The 18,124-nt window shown below is 38.8% G+C and overlaps 1 protein-coding gene and 1 long non-coding RNA gene across 12 annotated transcripts in view; both read right to left on the bottom strand.

Moving 5' to 3' along the window:
- Positions 1 to 18,124, bottom strand: part of LOC123840380 (abl interactor 1) — a 139,039-nt gene that overhangs the window by 115,373 nt on the left and 5,542 nt on the right. The window lies entirely within an intron of this gene.
- LOC135364487 (uncharacterized) lies at positions 86 to 16,722 on the bottom strand. Its single transcript, XR_010411675.1, has 2 exons — positions 12,090 to 16,722; positions 86 to 10,907 (listed from the first exon to the last, which is right to left on the bottom strand). It is a non-coding gene; the product is annotated as an uncharacterized LOC135364487 (long non-coding RNA).

Genomic DNA, 18,124 nt, shown 5'->3' with positions numbered 1-18,124 from the left:
CTGCTGCTCTGCCTACTTGTGTTCTCTCTCTCTGTGTTAAACAAATAAATAAAAATCTTTAAAAAAGAATTTTTTTTTCAAAAAATAAAAAGAATTCTCAATCCACATATAAGTCACACGTTTTAGAAGTACTTATAAAAAGATTCTATGTGCCTAAAAATGTCAACATCTATAATACAAAACATTAAGACAGAATATCAAAATTAACATTAGAAGGAAAAACTTGCACCTCAACCTCATGTCCTCATACTATATAGCCAGAGACCTTGGAGTCCCTTTCCTCTCTTTCCTCCCTCTCCCAGATTCTGCCCACACAGCCAGCTAACAGTCAAGCCTTATTCCTATTTTCCAACCCACTGCTCTGCCAATCAATTCAACTGTGGAGGAGTAAAACCTGGGAAGTGTCAGAACCAATTGTGTACTAATGGTTGAAAAGACAGGGTCTATAGATTCACTTCTGTGACTGCAAATTACCTTCTGTAGGCATATTAGCTTTATGCTGGAGAATGGCTATAGGTAAAATAAGTCATCTGAGTTCTCCCTTGCCCTATCTACCCATATCCCCTTCACCAAGGTTTCCTGATACTTGCATTTATTCCTTCCTTTTCAATCATAACTGTAGCTATCTAAATTCAAGAAATATTCTTTGCATCTGGACAAATACAAGTCCTCTAAGTAGTCATTGGGCATCCAGTCTGTCTCTTCACTAATCCATCCTGTACCAATGCCAGATCAATCTTCCCAAACCACTTCAACCTTTGAGTAAAAAGTGGAAGGATACAAAACAAACTTGACAACAGTTTGGGGAAGGCAATGAGTAGGAACGTGGAGAGCAGAAGAAGAAAGGGGAATTTTAGGTTTTGCCTTTAATGCAAAAGTATTATTTGAATCTTTTAGAGGAATATATTAAATATCTAGATGCTCTTAAAAAAAAAAATACTGCTTGATACTTTTTATTTCCACAAGCAAAATTCTACTGACTGCCAAAACTAAAATTGAAAACCTTTCAAAAATAACAATTATTTTCTTCCATACAGAATATTTCCTCATTTAAATATCAGTACTATAGATCATTTTTCTCCTCCCTAAATTTAAGGCTTTATAATCTATTAGTCAATCATTTTTACATAACGATATCACATATAGTAGACATCACAACATGACATCACAGTACTTTGGAATAGTCCTTCATAGAGTAGACAGTAAATACTTGTTGAATACCAAATTAACTATTTGTTGAACTACTTCTAACATCACTATAGCCTCAAACACTCGTTTTTCTAAAAAAGAAAAGGAGCCACAGCCCATCATATTGATTCCAGGCACTAGAGATTTTAGATAATTTACCACCACTTGCTACCATCAGTTCTAAACTAGCCTCCCCGCAATCTCTTCTTGAGCTCCTTCCAATCCATACACAAGCCTCCTTCCAATCTGTTCTCTACTCTTAACATGAGTAATCTTTTTTAAAAGTAAAAATGATAATGTCATCCCACTGCTTAAAACTTTCAGTGTCTTCTCATCAGCCTCATAAAAAAGACCAACATCCTTAACATAGCCTGTAAAGCTTTATTTGATCTCATCCTTACCTAATTCCTCAAAGGTCACTCTCCCCTCTTTGCTCACTGTACTCTAGAGTACACAGGTCTTTATCTTGTTCAAAATCACTCTGCTCTCACTCACCTTTGGGCCTCTAGATATAATGTTTCTGTTCCCTCTGGTAAGCACATTGTTTTTCCTTCCCTCAAAACTTCTTGGTTAACATATATTCACTCTTCAGATCTCAACTCCAACATTACTTCTTTGACACACTAGGCTAGGTGGGGGCACCTTACATACATTCTTGGGTCAACATGTACTTCCCTAGATAAAGTTTATTAAATAAATGTGATTTATTTGATTGGGGGGGAAGCAAAGATTATCTTAAAGAAGAGATTATATCTGATTCACATAACACACTCTAGAATGTAATAAGCAGTAAAAAGTTGTTGAATAACGAAACAGGTGACAAATGAATATATTCTGTCATACTGTGAACTACGTTACATACAATTACACATATTTCATTTTACTGAACATTTCTCTTAGAACTTGGGATCCTGGGAGCGCCTGGGTAGCTCAGTCATTAAGCGTCTGCCTTCAGCTCAGGTCATGGTTCCAGGGTCCTGGGATCAAGCCCCGCATCGGGCTCCATGCTCGGCAGGAAGCCTGCTTTTCCTTCTCTCACTCCCCCTGCTTGTGTTCCCTCTCTCGCTGTGTCTCTCGCTGTCAAATAAATAAATAAAATCTTAAAAAAAAAAAAAATGTTCTTGAAGAAAGAAAAATACTAACTTCACTAAATCTTTGCCCTTAGGATGACTTATAATATTCTATGTGACAAAATGGGGAGTAAACATAAAATATTTCACATTCTAAGTATGATGGTTGCCTTTAGGAGAAAAAGCACTTGTGCAATTTATCTGCAAGCTGAAAAAGCCACTTTTCCACAGAACTTCAAAAAATGACTTCAAAAACGAGTTCATTATTACTTCAAAAAACAACTAACAAACTACAGTTATTAAGATGAGCCTATCACTTCAAGGAAAATAATTGGTAATATTTGTTGCCAATGCAAAATTCAAGCTTTCAAGCAAAAGTTAGAATTTTTGAAAACCTGTATCCATCAACATGATCTTGAAAGCTCTTCCCTACTTTTCCAAATGACCTATACAACAATTTCTACTGTAACAGAGTACAAAATGTTTACTGATATGATTTCAGAGTCCACACTGCAACCAACCTTTAGGAAACTCTTATGTGCCAAGTTCTGATGAAATACCAACAAAAATTATCCACAGGGGCGCCTGGGTGGCTCAGTCGTTGAGCGTCTGCCTTTGGCTCAGGTCATGATCCCAGCGTCCTCGGATGGAGCACCGCATCGGGCTCCCTGCTCCGCGGGAAGCCTGCTTCTCCCTCTCCCCTCCCCCTGCTTGTGTTCCCTCTCTCGCTGTGTCTCTCTCTGTCAAATAAATAAATAAAATCTTTAAAAAAAAAAAAAAAGGGCACCTGGGTGGCTCAGTCAGTTAAGCGACTGCCTTCGGCTCAGGTCATGATCCTGGAGTCCCTGGATCGAGTCCCGCATCGGGCTCCCTGCTCGGCGGGGAGTCTGCTTCTCCCTCTGACCCTCCCCCCTCTCATGCTCTCTCTCTCTCATTCTCGCTCTCAAATAAAAAATAAATAAAATCTTTAAAAAAAAAAGGGGGGGGGGCGCCTGGGTGGCTCAGTTGGTTAAGCGACTGCCTTCGGCTCAGGTCATGATCCTGGAGTCCCTGGATCGAGTCCCGCATCAGGCTCCCTGCTCGGCAGGGAGTCTGCTTCTCCCTCTGGCCCTCCCCCCTCTCATGTGCTCTCTCTCATTCTCTCTCTCTCAAATAAATAAAATAAAATTTTAAAAAATCTTTAATAAAAAAAAACCCACAAAAATTATCCACAATTACATGCAAAAAATACTCCTCCCAAATCCAACTCCTCCTTCCAACTACACAACTGTATGAAGCCAGATTTTCTCATATACTTCATAAAATACCATAACAGATTGAATGCAGAAGCAGATGAGAATTTAGCTATTAGCTAGTCACTAAAGAGATTTGCAATCATGTAAAATAATGCCACTCTTCCTATTAAACAATTTTTTTCGTTTTGGAAAATTATGGTTATTTTCAAAAAATCTATTATTTACGTTAAAATTATTAAACCCATTACATGTTATTTTAACTGAATTAATAAATATTTTAAACTTGGTCTTAATTTTGGGGGCACCTGGGTGGCTCAGTTGTTAAGCATCTGCCTTCGGCTCAGGTCATGATCCCAGAATCCTGGGATCGAGCCCCACATCGGGCTCCCTGCCTGCTTCTCCCTCTCCCGCTCCCCCTGCTTATGTTCCCTCTCTCACTGTCTCTCTGTCAAATAAATAAATAAAATCTTTTAAAAAATAAATAAACTTGGTCTTAATTTCTGATACAGTAAATATTGATATAACTCACCTAAAGTTCTCTGAGGACCTCAATACTCAAGAGTATAGAGTCCTGAGACCATAAGTTTCAGTATTATTGATCTATATTGTAGAAAACTGATCAAGAGATAAAGAAAAAGACATTCTAACACATCCTCCCCTACATATTCTCTGTTCAGTAAGACTTGGAAAAAATTGATTTTAACAAAAAGGTTTTAAGAATGTTTAAGAGGAGGGCGCCTGGGTGGCTCAGATGGTTGGGCATCTGCCTTCAGCACAGGTCATGATCTCCAGCTCCTCAGATCAAGCCCCCTGTCAGGCTCCCGGCTCAGCGGGGAGTCTGCTTCTCCCTCTCCCTCTGCCTCTCTCCCTGCTTGTGCTCTGTCTCTCTCTCTCTCTCTCTCAAATGAATAAATAAAATCTTTAAAAAGTAAAAAAAAAAAAATTTTTTTTAAAGAATGTTTAAGAGGAATCACAGTTCAAAACAACTGGAATTAAATCATTTCCTCAACAATCTGTTTATTCAGTGTTTTGATATCTTAATTATAACAAAGTAAACATTTAAACATAACATCTGCTAACAACACAATGGAAGGAACAGGTATAAGTAAATCAGAGATTTGTTTTTTTGTTCTGGAGAAAACTGAAGAACTCAGAAACTAATGAAAAACACCAGAATTGTCAGGCTGGAAGTCAAATACACAGGAACAAACTTTACTAAAAATCAGAATTGTCAATCTGGGGATTAGGAGTGTACTTGTCATCATGAGTATCTGGTGATGCATAGAACTGTTGAATCACTATATTGTACACCTGAAACTAATATTACACTGTGTATTAAATAACTGGAATTAAAACTTAAGAATTTTTTTAAAAAATAGGGGCGCCTGGGGCGCCTGGGTGGCTCAGTTGGTTAAGCGACTGCCTTCGGCTCAGGTCATGATCCTGGAGTCCCAGGATCGAGTCCCGTATCGGGCTCCCTGCTCGGCAGGGAGTCTGCTTCTCCCTCTGACCCTCCTCCCTCTCATGCTCTCTGTCTCTCATTCTCTCTCTCTCAAATAAATAAATACAATCTTTAAAAATAAAATAAAATAAAAATTAAAATTAAAATAGGGGCGCCTGGGTAGCTTGGTTGGTTAGAGCGTCTGCCTTCGGCTCCGGTCATGATTTCCAGGTTCTGGGATACAACCACACGTCAGGCTTCCTGCTTAGTGGGGAGTCTGCTTCTCCCTCTCCATCTGCCCTTCCCTCCCACTCATACACGCACAAAATCTTAAATTCTTTAAAAAAAAATTTTAATAAAAATAAAGAATTGTCACTGGACATAAGCCAGTTCAAAACAGAAGGTAAAAGACAGTTAAATGCTGGTTACAATAAAACTAATTCATGATGGAATGAGGACTAGAACCAAGCTTCCAGACTTCTTTTTTTTTTTTTTTAATTTTATTTATTTGACATAGAGACAGAGAGAGAGGGAACACAAGCAGGGGGGAGTAGGAGAGGGAGATGCAGGCTTCCAGCTGAGCAGGGAGCCCGATGCGGGGCTCGATCCCAGGACACTGGGATCATGACCTGAGTTGAAGGCAGACGCTTAACCGCCTGAGCCACCCAGGCGCCCCCAAGCTTCCAGACTTCTTTACACTTTATGAGAATTTATGTGCCAGGTATTGAGCAGGTAGTGGAGCTACAGAAATAAACTAGAAAAACCTGGTCCGGCTTTCTTGGAGATTGGCATCAAGCGTCAAACAGGTGCAATGAGTGCTACAGAGGCTATAGGATTCTATGTGAGCATTTAACAGGGTATAAACTGAGGTCTCTAAGGAAGTAACCTCCTTATAAGTGTCATCTACCAACATCCACCACACTGGAGGGACTCTAACATCTGGCTCACTAATTCACCACTATTCATATCATTTTTCTTAGGGATGTCAACATACACTCAGATAATCCACCAAAAACCCTTGCCTCTCACTTGACCTCCTGAACTGGAACAATTTTTTTTTTTTAAAGATTTTATTTATTTTTCAACAGAGAGAGAGAGACAGCGAGAGAGGGAACACAAGCAGGGGGAGTGGGAGAGGGAGAAGCAGGCTTCCCGCGGAGCAGGGAGCCCGATGTGGGGCTCGATCCCAGGACCCTGGGATCATGACCCGAGCCGAAGGCAGACGCTTAACGACTGAGCCACCCAGGTACCCCCTGAAACAATTTTTGTTCCATTTTTTTCTTCACCACAGTCAAAAACTCCCATGATCACAAGTAATTACATCGATTTCAAAAATCTAGATTTCAAAAATCCCACATTCTAAACACACAACTTCCATCTCTACAGTTTACTTACTCTAGTACCTCAATTCCAACTATCCTTTCATACCACAGCACTTCCCACTCATTAATCCTCCCAGTTTTTCACTACCCATGTCCCAACTAAGATGTGCTGTTAAGTATAAAATACATCAGATTCCAAATACTTAGTACAAAAAAAAAAAAAAAAAGCAGTAAAAGATCCCTTTAATTAACTATGCTGGTTGCTTACTGAAATAATTATTTTGGATGCACTAGGTCATTATAATTAATTTCAACCTGTTTCTTCACACTTATTTAATGTGGCTATTAGAAAATTTTTAAATTACGTATGTGCCTCACATTATATTTCTGTGAGACAGTGCTTATCTATTCTGTGATGACTCCTAAACATTGATCACCAACTCTGACTCTTTTCTAAGCTCCAGAATGACCATCTGGCCTATTTGGTTGTCTAACTGGTATCTCATACTTAACAACCAGTACTCTTGATTATCCTCCCACACATGTACTACCATCCACTGACATACTTAGAAAAAAATTTGAACTAGAAGTCATCCTTAGATTCCTTTCTTTCCTTCATACCCCATATCCAATCCACCAGTAAGTCCAGTCCAGCTCTGCCTTAAAAATATCCAAGCTCTCCCCCCTTAATTCCCCACCCCACACTAAAGTATAAGCAATTCTCATTTCCTGCCTGGACTACCAGGATACCCTCCCCGCTGGTTGATTCTGCTCTTGCCTTCCCTTCAGTATGTTTTCCACTCAGTAGCCTGAGTGGAATTTTTCTTTAAAAAAAATTCTTTTAAAAATGATTATTTTAAAAACTTCTTTTAAAAGGTAAATCAAGTACTCTAATGATACCCCAACACACTTGAATAAAATCAAACCACTTTTCAAGGCCTTCAAGGCCCTACATAATCTGGCTCCTGACAATCTCTGACCTTTCTCCTACCAGTTTCCCTCTCACTAACTATCCTCTAGCCACATTACCCTTAGAAAGATTTTTCCCATCTTTCCTTTTCCACAGATCTTCACATGGAAGATGTCAGATCTACCTTCCACGTCTCAGCTCTAATGTCACCTCCACATAGTACCACTCCCTAACTTCCTTAAAGAAGTCCTCCTTCCAATTCAAATTTTCTGTATCATCACCCCATTTAAGTATCTTTCTGGTGTTTTTTTTTTTTTAACCAGGTCAGAGTAATATTAGGTTTATTTGCTCTGTTGTATTTAATATTTTTAGTATAATTGACACACAATGTTACAGTAGTTTCAGGTGTACAACAGTGATTCCAGAGAAGTCTATACCTTATGCTATGCTCACCACAAGTGTAGCTACCATCTGTCACCATACTATTACAGTATCATTAACTATATTCCCTATGCTGTGCCTTTTATTCCTATGATTTATTCATTCCATAACTGGAAGCCTGTATCTCCCACTCCCCTTCGTCCATTTTGCCCACACTCCCTTCCCTCTGGCAACCATCACTTTGTTCTATGTATTTACAAGTCTGATTCTACTTTTTGTTTACTCATTTGTTTTGTTTTTTAGATTCCACATGAGTTAAATCCTATGGTATTTGTCTTTCTTGGTCTGATTTATTTCACTTAGCATTATACCCTCTAGGTTCATCCATGTTATCACAAATGGCAAATTCTCGTCCTTTTCATGGCTAAATAATATTCCACTGTGTGTGTGTGTCTGTCTGTCTGTCTACCACATCTTCCTTATCCATACATCTATCGATGGACATTTTGATTGCTTCCATATCTTGGCTATTGTAAATAATGCTGCAATAAACACAGGAGTGCATATATCTTTTCAAATTAGTGTTTTCATTTTCTTTGGGTAAATACCCAGAAGTGAAATTATTGGATCATATAGTATTTCTTTCTTTTTAACTTTTTTTTTTAAGATTTTATTTATTTATTTGAGAGAGACACAGCAAGAGAGGGGACACAAGCAGGGGGAGTGGGAGAAGCAGGCTTCCCACTGAGCAGGGAGCCCGATGCGGGGCTCGATCCCAGGACCCTGGGATCATGACCTGAGCCAAAGGCAGATGCTTAACGACTGAGCCACCCAGGCACCCCTGGATCATATAGTATTTCTAATTTTTTGAGGAAGTTACATACTGTTTTCCACAGTGGCTGTACTAATTTACATTCCCACCAAGAGTGCACAGGGTTCCTTTTTCTCCACATCCTCACCAACATTTGTTATTTTTTGTCTTTTGTGATTCAAACCATTCTGACAGGTATAGGTGATATCACTGTGGTTTTGATTTGCACTTCCCTGATGATTAGTAATGTTGAGCATCTTTCCATGTGTCTGTTGGCCATCTGCACAACTTCTTCAGAAAAATATCAATTCAGGTCCTCTGCCCATTTTTTAATCACTTTGTTTTCCCATTTAATTTTCCAAACAGCACTTCTCCCTATCTAAACAGTCTTATTTTTTGGTGTTTATTGTCTGTCTCCTCATCCCTATAATGAAAACTTCCTAAGGGTAGGTACTTGGCCTTACTATAGTATCTCTGGGACCTAAGAGTACCTGACACATGGTAGGTACTCAAAGAATTTTTATCAAGTGAAGAATAAATACGTACAGTAATTTTCTCTGAACTACAAGACCTGACAAATGGTAATATTCAGACTGAGAAACAAGCTTTCTAGTGAGAGAACGACAGTTGAGAAGGCAGAAAAGAATGAAATTTCAAAAACTGAAAGACCAAAAAAACTAGTTAAGATGAGGGTAATGGGATGAACGCAGCAAGACTAGAAAAATAGGAGCTATGCTATAAAGGGCCTCTTAGGTATTACTGTGAGACCGTATACTTATGGGGAATTACTGAAAGATTTTTAAGCAGGGAGTGACATGATCAGATTTCTCTTTTGAAAATACCACTTGAGCCACAGTATAGATAATGGGAATGTGATCAGGGGAAGGTATGTGGTGATGTAAAGACAATTAGAAGCTATAGCAGTTGTCTAAGCTTTACATTGGGATGGTATAGATGGAATAGGCCAATTGAAGAGATACTTACAAATCAACAGGACCTGTTACAGACGAACTGGGAGGAGAGGACAAAGACAAAGAGGAATAATGGAGTCAAGAATGATGTCTAGGTTTCTAATAAATGAGTGAATGGACAGTAGTAAAGGAGACTGGGGAAAGGTGATGAATTCAGTTTCTAGCATCTTAAGTCTGAGGCACCTATGATTCAAACAAGTAGAGGTATCATAGGCCATTTAATACTTAAAAGTAGGGTGGGGAGTTGGAGAAAATAAGTGAAGGGGAGTGGGAGCTATAGTCTTCAAGTTATGGAATGAATAAGTCACAGGGTAAAAGATACAAATAGGGAAGATAGTCAATGATACTGGAATAGCATTGTATGGTAACAGATGGTAACTACACTGTAGTGAGCATAGCATAATGTAGAGACTTCTCTGGAATCACTACCCTGAACATCTGAAACTAATTTAACACCATGTATTAACTACACTCCAAAAAAAAAAAAAGGAACACCTAGTACCTTAAAAAATAGTAAAGTTAAATTTAAAAAAAAATATTTAAAAGTAAAGGAGAACAAGGGGCTAGAAAGTAACAGGGAAAGTAGGAAAGAATGCCATCACAAAAGCCAAAGGATTAGCTTTTCCAAAAAAGGGGAAATAATCAATTGTGTGAAATGATGCTGAGAAGACAAGCAAAATGAGAACTAAACAGGGGGGTGCACATCTGGGTGGCTCAGTAGTCGGTTGAGTATGCAACTCTTAGTTTCAGCTCAAGTCATGATCTCAGGGTCATTGAGATCAAGCCCCACACTAGGCTTGGGACTCTCTCTCGCTCTGTCCCTCCCACTCGTGCACACACATGCTCTCTCCCTCTCTAAAATAAATAAATCTTTAAAAAATATCTACCATTAAAAAAAGAGAACTCAGCAGAATTCAATGAATTTTGCAGCATGTAGATTACTGAACACAATTTCAGTGCAGCAGTGACGATGACAGACAAAACAGAACAGGTTAAAGAGTGAATGCAGGGGCGCCTGGGTGGCTCAGTCGTTAAGCGTCTGCCTTCAGCTTGGGTCATGATCCTAGGGTCTGGGATCGAGCCCCACACTGGGCTCCCTTCTCAATGGGAAGCGGGCTTCTCCCTCTCCCACTCCCCCTGCTTGTGTTCCCTCTCTCGCTGTGTCTCTCTCTGTCAAATAAATAAATAAAATCTTTAAAAAAAAAAAAAGAGTGAATGCAAAGTGAGGGATGGAGAAAGGTGCAGACGATAATTTTAAAAAAACTCTTAAGCAACATAGATAAGAGCAACATGGCTCTATGAAGTCAAAGGATAATTTTCTCATATGGGAAAGACTTGAGATGTTTTGATTCCAACTGCACAAATTCAATAGAGAAGGAAAGATATAAGAAGTGTAAGCCTTCTGAAAAGGTAAGAGAAAACGGCACTCAGAGCAAAGATAAGGACTGACCTTAGCTAGGAGGAAGGACATCTCTCCTCCACTACAAGAAGGAAGTAGAACAGGTTGGATACGGATGCTAGTAGGCTTGGAGATGTAGTGGTAAGAAATTATATGTCATATAATGAGGACCATTTTCTCTATGGAATAAAGGATTAGAAAAGAGATTTTAAAAGGGAAGAGAAAATTTAAAACAGTTTATGGTGAGCAAAAGAATATACTGATGTGAAAAATACAGTGGGATTGCTGGGCTATGTTAAGGGCCCACTTCTGAGTATAACCATGATTTTAAAATGGCACTCACAGGGGCACCTGAGTGCCCCTGTGAGTGCCCCATATCATAATCTCGGGGTCATGAGATGGAGCCCCTCATCAGCTCTGCACTCAGCAGGGAGTCTGATTCTCTCTCTCCCCCTCTCCTTCTGCCTCCCCCCATCATGCTCTCTCTAAAATAACTAAATCTTTAAAAAAAAATAAAAAATAAAATGGCACTCATAAACCCTTTCCAGTACACAACTTTTTTAAATATGTATTTGTTATTGTCTTAGGTTGCTAATATTTGAACCAACAAGTATCTTTTTCCACATGACGCATTATATACATTTCCATGTTTACCTTTCTGGAAGACATTAATTCCCCATGGCATAAATAGAAAGGGTTCTCAAAAAGCACCATGTTTGGGGCACCTGGCTGGCTCAGTAAGATTCTTGATCTCAGTGTTGTGAGTTCAAGCCTCAGGCTGGGTGCAGAGATTACTTAAAAAAAAAATTTTAGGGGCATCTGGGTGGCTCAGTCAGTTAAGCATCTGCCTTCGGCTCAGGTCATGATCCCAGGGTCCTGGGATCGAGCCCCACATCGGGCTCCCTGCTCGGTGGGAAGCCTGCTTCTCCCTCTCCCACTCCCCCTGCTTCTCCCTCTCCCACTCCCCCTGCTTGTGTTCCCTTTCTCGCTTTGTCTCTTGTCAAATAAATAAATAAAATCTTTACAAAAAAAAATGCAATTTTATCACAGCATGCAGAAACTACTACTAGGAATTAAATAAAAAGCATTCAGGAAACATGTGACTTAAAGGTAAATTGAATTTTTTTCAATATACATTGTCATTAGCACAGTATTTTTGTTCCCTTTAAGTTTCAAGGAGATAAAGAAAATTTGCTCTAATTAAAAGCAGCTGAGAATATCCAGATGCACATCTTGCATACTAAGCTTCATTTAAGCTCTGAATAAGAATTCACATTTGATTTAATAATTAGATAATCTTACACAAGTTTCAGAATGTTTTTAGTTTTTAAAATATATTATAAAAAAAGGGGGGCGGGCACCTGGGTGGCTCCATCGTTAAGCATCTCACTTCGGCTCAAGTCTTGATCCCAGGGTCCTGGGATCAAGCCCCACATCGGGTGAGCAGCTTCTCCCTCTCCCATTCCCCCTGCTTGTGTTCCCCTCTCGCTGTGCATCTCTCTGTCAAAAAAATAAAATCTTTAAAAAAATAAATAAATAAAAATAAAATAAAATACATTATGACAAATATTTTCTGCCTTAATATGAGTTTACCAACTATACAGCAAAAACTTTCAACACATTCTTTAAAGGCTGTACACAGAAGTGTTTTTTTAAAGATTTTAAGTAATCTCTATAGCCAACATGGGGCTCAAACTCACAACCCCAACATCAAGAGTCACAAGCTCCACCAACTTGTAACTGTCTAAGCCATGTATATTTCTAAAAAATTTAAAATTTGTGCAATTACCATATTTAATATTACTTTGGTAATCAGGGGGGAAATTAAGCTTATAAATAAAATGAAAAATTAGGGGCGCCTGGGTGGCTCAGTCATTAAGCATCTGCCTTCTGCTTGCATCATGATACCAGGGTCCTGGGATCAAGCCCCGCATCTGGCTCCCTGCTCCGCGGGGAGCCTGCTTCTCCCTCTCCCACTCCCCCTGCTTATGTTCCCTCTCTCGCTGTGTCTCTCTCTGTCAAATAAATAAATAAAATCTTTAAAATTTTTAAAAAAATAAAAAATAAAATAAAATGAAAAATTAGGGTCTAAGTCTTATTTTCTATCAACTTACAATGAAATTCTGAGTATACGTTCATGCCTGGAATTCCCTCATTACACTGCAATATAATGGTACTATAGTACAAACGTAAGTTATATATTTCACAACAAGAGTATTATAAACCACTCCTAGGTGTATATATGCCAAAGAACTGCAAAGAAGCACTCAAATAAATACCATACATGAATATTTATAGCAATACCATTCACAATAGCCAAAAGATAGAAACAACTCAAATGTCCATCAATGGATGACATACACTCAGTCATAAAAAGGGACTAAGTACTAACACATGGTATAAAATGCTATAAAATGAATGAATCTCAAAAATATTATACTTACTCTGAAGGGAAAGAAGCCAGAAACAATCGTATAATTCCACTTATATGAACTATATAGAATAGGTAAATTCAGAGAGAGAGACAGCAAATTGGTGGATGCCAGGTACTAGGTGGGTAGGGATAGAGACAAACTGCTTAATGAGTACAAGGTTATTTTGAGGGGTCATAAAAATGTTTTGGAACTAGATCAAGGTGACGAATGCACAACACTGTAAATGTACTAAATACGATTGAACTATATACTTTAAAATGGTTGGTTTTATATTATATGAATTATACCTCAATAAAAAAATTCCACTTGGGAGCTCCCCTCTACTTGCTATGTGGAATGATCCCGAATTCATGAATTGCTTAATAAAGCCAATTAAATCCTCAAAAAAAAAAAAAACCTCCATTACAAACCAAATAATATAGCTATATCTAATCAACCTGTGGCAGGAATCACTAACAAAATTAGCTATAAGTTAAAAATATGTTGGGACGCCTGGGTGGTTCAGTTGGTTAGATGTCTGCCTTCAGCTCAGGTCATGATCCCAGGATCCTGGGAGTGAGTCCCACCACGGGCTCCTTGCTCAACAGAAAGCCTGCTTCTCCGTCTGCCAGGCTACCTGTGCTCTCTCTGACAAATAAAATTTTTTTTTTAAAACTAAAAATATGTTAACTGTAAATATATATATATTAATTATTTTAGAGGTCTTTACTTTCTGTCACAAGTAAATTATAGTAACATTCATTATCTTTTTTCTCTACATATAAAAGTTATGCAATGGATTTAATAATAAGCCTTTATCTTTTAGTGGAATATACTAAAATATTTATGGATAAAATGATATGTAAAAAATAGGCTTTTTTTTTTTTTTTAAAGATTTTATTTATTTGACAGAGAGAGACAGCAAGAGAGGGAACACAAGCAGGGGGAGTGCGAGAGGGAGAAGCAGGCCTCCTGCCTAGCAGGGAGCCCAATGCAGGGCTCGATCCCAGGACCCTGGGATCATGACCTGAGCCGAAGGCAGACGCCCAACGACTGAGCCACCCAGGCGCCCCAAAGATAGACTTTTTAATAATAGTAGGGAGATTTAAGAGGAATATAGATAAAAGGAGACTCACCATGAGTTAATAATTGTTAAAGGTGGGTGATGAACATTTGAGGTTTCATTATATATTCTCTCCATTTCTGAATGTTTAAAATTTTCCATAACTTTTTAATTATTGTGTTAATTATTGGTAAAATAAGATTTAAAATTAGTTTCTTTATACATTAAGTTATATTTGAAATAATCCTACCAATATTCCTTAATCAACATAAATCACAATTCTGCCAACATTTGAAGTTGCTAAAGCTCAGACACATATCAAAATTAGAATCTATTTGGGGTGCCCGGGTGGCTCAGTCGTTAAGCATCTGCCTTCGGCTCAGGTCATGATCCTAGGGTCCTGGGATCAAGCCCCGCATCAGCCTCCCTGCTCTGCAGGAAGCCTGCTTCTCCCTCTCCCACTCCCCCTGCTTGTGTTCCTGCTCTCTCTCTCTGTCAAATAAATAAATAAAATCTTTAAAAAAAAATTAGAATCTGTTTGATAACAAATACATATTATCTTTCTAAGGATGTTTTATTTTGCTTTCAGATTTTCTTCACAAACTTCAATTTACTACAAACTATTTCTAAGAAAACTTCATTTTGTAAATAGAGAAAATTAGTAGATCCAAAGTTGACTGTACTTATTTCAGTTGACACAGAGTGGTAACACTAAAAAACTTGAATAGAAAATTTCAAGTCTCCTTTCTAAGGAATTAATGTTTACTGTTAAAATGATCAGATCAGCTATTTCCTTTAAAAATGAAATCCAGGGGCACCTGGGTGGCTCAGTCGGTTAAGCGTCTGCCTTTGGCTCAGGTCATGGTCCCAGGGTCCTAGGATCGAGCCCCGCATCGGGCTCCCTGCTCAGCGGGGAGTCTGTCTTTCCCTCTCCATCTGCCTCTCCCCCAGCTCATGCTCTCTCTCACTCTCTCTTGCTCTCAATGAAATGAAATGAAATCCCGGGATGCCTGGGTGGTTGAGTTGGTCAAGCATTTGCCTTCAGCTCAGGTCATGATCCCAGAGTCCTGGGATTAAGTACAGCATCGGGCTCCTTCCTCTTCCCCCTGTTCATGTTCACTATCTCTCTTTCTCTCAAATAAATAAAATCTTTAAAAAAAAAAAACTTTAAATAAATAAAAATAAAATCCAATAATTACTATTTTCCAAATGTTTTATCTTCTCAATGCTGTAATTTTTTTTTTTTTTTTAAAGTAGACTCCATGCTGGGCTCCAACCCAGAGCTGGAAACTCATGACCCTGAGATCAAGACTTGAGCTGAGATCAAGAGTTGGCCGCTTACCGATTAAACCACCCAGGCACCCCTTAATGCTGTAATTTTTTTTAAATCCCTTATTTTTTGATATAGTGTCTTAATAAATAATTAGGGACTAAAAAATTTCTAGTTCTGGGGTTTGACTATTATTTTTTCTAAAATCAAACACTTTAATGGAGATCAAAATCGACACAAAAAGACATTAGAAAAACTATACAACTCCCCCAAAATTCAAACTTTTTTTTTTAAGTTTTGTGTTTTTTTTTTCCCCCAGTAATCTCTACAGCCAACATGGGGCTCAAAGCCACAACTCAGAGCTCAAGAGCAAGATCAAGAGTCGCATGCTTTTCAGACTGACTGAGCCAGCCAGGCACTCTTCAGACTTTTTTAATGACCCTAAATTAGCATTTAACTATTACTTTAAACTTACTTTTCATACCAACATGGAATTTTTATGGAATTACATCTACATAATCTAATGTTTGATTCAGCCTCTTCTCCCAATGTTAGTGCTCTTCCTTTCTGGCTAATATATTTCTGTCTGTTAACTCACAGATGTAATTCCTAAGACAAATTTCACTCAAGATAGATAAAAAGGGTTATTCTAAATAACTGAGATTAGGATGGATTGGAAATGGTAGGGTTATTCCAACCACAACCACAGATCAGACCGCCATTTGTTCAAATACCTTTCTTCCACTACAAGAAGTATTAGCATTCTTCAGCTCTCAGAACCAAATGGAGGAAGCAGAAGCACACAGAAGGAATTAAAAAGTGTCATCATCCTGAGGGCCCAGGATGTCCAAAAGACACAAGCATGCTAAAACTCAGGATCTAAACAGATCAGGACTAGATCAAAGCACCACAGGTAAAGTTCTTATTAGTATTAAAGTTACAAAAGGAAAAAGGAGAGGACATTAATTTTATTTATTGTTTTTAAGATTTTATTTATTTTGGGGCACCTGGGTGGCTCAGTCGTTAAGCATCTGCCTTCGGCTAGGGTTGTGATCTCAGGGTCCTGGAACTGAGCCCCGCATCAGGCTCCTTACTCAGGGGGGACCCTCATTCTCCCTCTCCCACTTCCCCTACTGTGTTCTCTCTCTCACTGTCTCTCTCTCTCTGTCAAATAAATAAATAAAATCTTTTTTTTTTTTAAAGATTTTATTTATTTGACAGAGAGAGACACAGCGAGAGAGGGAACACAAGCAGGGGGAGTGGGAGAGGGAGAAGCAGGCTTCCCGCGGAGCAGGGAGCCCGATGCGGGGCTCGATCCCAGGACCCTGGGATCATGACCCGAGCCGAAGGCAGACACTTAATGACTGAGCCACCCAGGTGCCCCAATAAATAAACTCTCTAAAAAAAAAAAAAAAGATTTTATTTATTTTGACTGGGGAGGGTTAGAGGAGGGAGAGAGAATTTCAAGCAGATTTCACACTGAGCACAGAGCCCAACACAGGGCTTCATCTCACCACCCTGAGATCATGACCTGAGTGGAAACCAAGAGTCAGATGCTTAACTGACTGAGCCACCCAGGCACTCCAGGACATTAGTTTTAATACAAACTTTCAAATGACATACAGCCCTAAAAAATAATCCATATTCTTGAGAGTATTATTATTAAGAATTGATATAATATTCTATCCTTACGAACAGACTTTTGTAAGACCTAATATGCAAGGTCAGATCCTATCTGCTTCACTGCAACATTAATAAACATGTTGTGGGGGCGCCTGGGTGGCTCAGTCGTTAAGCGTCTGCCTTCGGCTCAGGTCATGATCCCAGGGCCCTGGGATCAAGCCCCGCATCGGGCTCCCTGCTCCGCGGGGAGCCTGCTTCTCCCTCTCCCACTCCCCCTGTTTGTGTTCCCTCTCTCGCTGTGTCTCTGTCAAATAAATAAAATCTTTAAAAAAATAAAAATAAAAAATAAACATGTTGTGACATGGTATAGATCAACTAACAACTAACTGAGGATCTGCCATAAAATTATCTAAAGCCCTGTTTTGAAAAAAATAAATAAAATTTAAAAATAAAGTCCTGGGGCACATAGCTCAGTTGGTTAAGCATCTGCCTTTGGCTTGGGTCGTGATGTCGGGGTCCTGGGATCAAGCCCCACATGGGGCTCCCTGCTCAAGGGGGTGTCTGCTTCTCTTTCTGCCTCTGCCCCTTCTCCCACTCATACTCTCTCACTCAGTCTCTCTCAAATAAAATATTTTTTAAAAAGCCCTGTATTTACTTTAAATATAATTGTCGTAACTTTAGTTTCACATGTACATCATTCAGTATGTGTATATACTGCAAAATGATCACCACAATAAATCTAGTTAACATCCATCACCACACAGTTGTAACTTTTTTTCTTTCCTATGGTGAAAATTTTTAAGATCCATTCTCTTAGCAACTTTCAAATGCACAATTCAGTATTAACTATAGTCACCACACTGTACATTACTAAAAGCCTATTTAATTCATTTAGATTTCCAACCTAGATCTCTAATTTCACAAGCCCCTGCTGTACTCAAAATGCAAAGTGCAATTCTAAGAATTACACCATTTCCAATCCATCCTAATCTCCTTAATCATTTTGACTGTCTTTACCTGAACCTA

Source organism: Mirounga angustirostris, unplaced genomic scaffold, assembly GCF_029215605.1.
Source record: "Mirounga angustirostris isolate CCGP_5_RB_7025 unplaced genomic scaffold, mMirAng1.0.hap1 SCAF_5, whole genome shotgun sequence".
Lineage (NCBI taxonomy): Eukaryota > Metazoa > Chordata > Mammalia > Carnivora > Phocidae > Mirounga > Mirounga angustirostris.
Note: the sequence above shows the minus strand (reverse complement) of the source record. Positions and strands in the feature narration are given on the sequence as shown.